The 4,515-nt window shown below is 39.0% G+C and overlaps 1 non-coding gene across 1 annotated transcript in view; it reads right to left on the reverse strand.

Moving 5' to 3' along the window:
- LOC122267840 (uncharacterized) overlaps nt 1–2,560 on the reverse strand; it is a 12,178-nt gene extending 9,618 nt beyond the window's left edge. The window contains exons 1-6 of the transcript XR_015190868.1: nt 2,409–2,560; nt 1,894–2,107; nt 1,612–1,772; nt 1,539–1,545; nt 1,269–1,373; nt 573–1,136 (exon numbers count right to left, since the gene is read on the reverse strand). This is a non-coding gene — a transcript (uncharacterized LOC122267840). The remainder of the gene's footprint in view (nt 1–572; nt 1,137–1,268; nt 1,374–1,538; nt 1,546–1,611; nt 1,773–1,893; nt 2,108–2,408) is intronic.
- Nucleotides 2,561–4,515: the final 1,955 nt, after the last annotated feature.

Below are 4,515 nucleotides of genomic sequence, written 5' to 3' on the forward strand. Positions count from 1 at the left end.
GGACACTAGTGACGATACAAAATTGAAAGTAGTTATTGTATGTTGTGGGCCCCCTTAGTATGAAAATAGTTCCTTATTTGGGGGATCCAGATTCCTTATATTATTTCCCTTGTCCTTTACCTTCAGACTCCACCGTGTATGATTAGGATTTTATTCTACTGAGCATTCCTCGAGGTGAATGATGTGATCGCGCTGACCATGACGCAAGTGAATTTCCCTTCTTGGAGATGATGGTACCCCCAGGATTTTTTTCCGTCCGGGGACAACACGCAGCTGATGGCGTCTCGCTCAACGAGGTCAGGCAACGCAAAGCGACGCACGAAGCTCAAGCTCACTCGGGAGACTCTGCTTCCGTCCTGCTTCTTGCTTGACCTCGACCAGCAGTTCCTTACCTTCAGACCACCGCCGTAGCTGCTAGCTGCACTGTGATGTCGCCGCCAGTGAAGTCAAGTACATCAATCACAATCTAACGAAAAAAAGAAGAAAAAATGTTAGCTAACTACCTATTTATACTTATGATATAAACAATTAAACTCCTAAAAAGTTATGGATTTTAAAGGACCATACATTACCTTATGTGATTTCGAATCTTCTGAGACGTTAACTGCTTGATTTTCTAACTTGATTTTACGCTGACGAAGTTTCCTGTAGTTGTGCATGGCGTCACTTTGACAAGACCACTCATTAGCCTTTTCCAAAACTTCTCTCACAGCCTGACTGTAGTTAGGACGAACATTCTCGAAATCAGAATCGTCAGCGAACTGGCCCTTCTTGACAATGGGCAAAAGACTCTTTTCTGAAGCGAATCCTGAACTTTCAAAAGTGCAATCGCTCGGAAGACCAGACACCAATGACTTGCTCCCAGACGCATGCGATTCTTCCTCTCGCTCCTCATCGTCACCAAAGGTCACTCGATAAGTATTCCCGGGTTGTCTCACGATGAACGTGTATCCTTCGTCGTCGTCGTCGTCATCAGAAGTTGGGCTCAATAGATCTTGAGATAAACAATCTTTCTTTTCAAGTTCACTTGAAGATTGGAATGCATCTGCTGTGTCTGTTTTGGGAGGAAAAGGAGCTGACACTTTATCAGTGTCTTCTAGCTGGATTGGGACAATAGTTTGTTTTCTTTGGCTCTCCTGTGGAACAAAATATGTACTGTGTTAATATTAGACTGACTTTATATAGACTGACTTTATATTAGTTGTGTCCTACTATATTTGCCGTGCATCATGAGATATATAGAATGGTAGTATTATTAGCACTATTACCTGTGGTGAATGGGAAGTAGGTTCAACGGACGAACACTCGGTTGGCCTTTGACATGTGTTTCTTGTTTCCTTTGTGTCTGTTGTGAGACTCACAAATGGCTTCTGCTGAAATGGGAATTACAAATTACTATTTAAAAAAAAAATCTGCAATGGATAGTGGAATAGTGGTTTATAAAAATAAAAGGAGATACAACTAGAGTTTACGATAAGTACAATGCAAACTTAGAATATTAACAAGTCTAGATCCGAATTTCTCAACTGGGCCTTCACCTTCTTGCTTTGGAGCCGAAACAGTCAGCACACGTCCAGAAGACACAACATGAAGTAACGGGAGAGTCAGAGCTCAATGTCTCCTGGAACAACGATATGTCTAAGAAACCGTTTGGTCGACTGTGGAATCGTCTTCCTTCTTCTCCAACTGACCTTCAACCACTAAACTCTCGATCGTTCACCAGCTTTCACGATGACACTCGTCCATAAAAATTCATGAACGTCAATAACAAACTGGAATTAAGGTTGAAGGGTTATAAATGTGCAAAATTATCATTCTAGAATTTCATTGATAATGTTTTTAATCAATTTGATAAAACTAAGAAAATGAAACAAATGAAGTTCATGAGCACACCTTATGGTGACGATCATCTTCCGAAGACATGGACGTCTGAGTCTCTTCTCGGCAGTTCTTGAGATCGGAAGGGAGTCTGTAGCGGTCAGATCATCGACTGCCTGAGACTCTTTCCCCATCTTGTCAGGATCTCCCTCATGGCTTTTCTGTTGAAATCCACGGCACCTGCTCTTTTGAAGAAGGAGTCTCGAAGAAGGGTCCCATTTTTGTCCCGCTAGAGAAAGATTTTCACTGTCTGAATGACTTGGGTTTCTTGATACACAAAGAAATCCGTTGATATCATTTTGGGGATTTCTCCTCGTGTGCAGATTCGTTTCCATTTCGGATATGTCTTTGTATTCTTGCAGATGTTCCATCTCTTATTCATCTCTGAGAATCGGGAGGTTATAGTAAGCGTTTTCAGATGAAGGGTCACGTGACTGTTGTCGAATGAACACAAATGTGAAGTATCTTAAAAGTGTACGTGGATACCAATTATCTTTAAGGAGGGCAATTTATGGTAGTAAGATCTATACAGTTTTAGGTGCAGTGATTGTACGAAATTGCCATCTGAAGACATGGCAGAAGTGATGGCTGTCATCGTCAGTGAGGTTGAGGCAATGAAAATCGGCCGTCTGAAGGAGTGTGACGAAATGGATGATCTTCCTTCCGGCTTCTCAAGGGCCATCCTTCCACCGCATTAGTTCCTTTCATCTCACGACCACCCTCACATTTCACCTTTCCATCCATAAAGGATTGCAAATCCATCGTGATCTGTTTGATGAGAATTAATGAGAAAACACTTGATATCGCTTTACAACCAAGGGAATATCAACACACCACATTATATATATATATAAATTATTTATATCTTATATATATTATATATATTAATATAAATATATAAATGTACATATGTTCTTATAAATATATTTATTTATATATATCTATATATATATGTAATATTTGTATATATATATATATATATATATATATATTATTATATATATATTTGTTATATATATATATAGATATATATATATATATATATATATATATATAAATTTGTATCTATATATTATATATATTTGTATATATATAAATAGTATATATATATATATATATATTAGTATATATATAATATATCATATATACTTTTGTATATATATATATATTTTTTATATATATATATACATTATGTACCTATATATTTATATATATATATTTTTTTTTTATCAGCACTCCCGAACATCATGTCAACAACAGTAGACAAGTCCCTTTTGTTGAAAAAACTCTCCTTGTATGTTCTGTTGATGTGGACGGTGATGGCAAGGTTTCTTCAGGTGACGAGACGGAGAATTGTAAGGTCCAGGATGTTTTTGATACGGGTCCCATGTCGCTCCGATTGTTGTTCCACTCGAGCTCATCCCTACACCACTTATTCAATGCTCTCTTTATGGTGCGTAGACATATGGAGCTGTCGGAGAGAATGAGTCTGGAAGTAGCTTCCTCACCGTGTGAAAGGCAGGAATTCATCAGGATATAGGCGGAATCTCTCTTTTTACGTCGAGTCAGTTCCTAAGACGGCGGATTGTCTTCATGATATCAGATTCGTTTTTCAGTGTTTTATCCACTGTTCCCTTTGTCTTCATGTCTTCATTAATGTTTATATTGTGATCTGGATTTCCACAGATATGTTGGCGACTGATGTTTTTTGGTATTCTCTGGCATTACTTGGAATGTTTACTATTTTCTTGATTCTTCAGTACATTCTGCTCATAATACCTTTTGAGCGCAGGCATTTCTACTTCGTCGGCTTTGGGAATAATGGTTTATTTATATCAGAATACTCGGGAGGGCTTTGAGTCAGATTTTTATCTTCAAGCTTGATAGGAATATAGTGGTTTTTGGCGAGTGATCTTGTAGGGTATAATACACGTAATCATTTGTGTTTCTGAAGTAGACTTTATCTTTCTGATCAAGCACGCAGCGTTGAGAAGGATAATGTGCTTACATTTTGGGTGCAGTATTGTTAGGATGCATCAGAGGAATGACAGACGTGATGGCTGCCATGTCAGTAAAATGAGGACGGAAAGCGGCGTCTGAACGAGTGTGAGGACACAGATGAGCCTCTCTCGCTTTTACGGTCTTCCACCACAGCTCTCGCCACTGCCTTCACCTTCACATCCATCAGCAAAGTCATGCACCGTCACACAATCTGTGTACAGAAATTTCTATTGATTAGTGGCGTTCCCCCTTCCTCCTTTATATATATATTATTAATTCTATATATATATATATATATATATATATAATATATCACACACAAATCGTTGGTACCATTATGAATTTGTGGATCAGAGTCAACCATCCGTAGTTGCCAAGTAAATCACTTCTTGCCAGCCTTGTCAGATGACGGCAATGCTTGGTCTCTTCCTAGGGCAAGAAGATCGAAGGAGTCTGAAACTTTTCAAAATGTCGCTGTCGCGGCAGCTATCGTCCAGCGATATTCCATTCAAGGTCCTTGTATCTCTCATCTGCCGAGAACTCTGACGGTGGCGTGGAATTGGTGGTGCACATCGAGAAGAAGGGGATCTTGGAAGAAGCTCCCTCTCTTTGATGGGCAAGAGACGTCCCTTCATC

Source organism: Penaeus japonicus, unplaced genomic scaffold (genome assembly GCF_977035675.1).
Source record: "Penaeus japonicus unplaced genomic scaffold, GWHDUDI00000001_assembly GWHDUDI00000399, whole genome shotgun sequence".
Taxonomy (NCBI): Eukaryota; Metazoa; Arthropoda; class Malacostraca; order Decapoda; family Penaeidae; genus Penaeus; species Penaeus japonicus.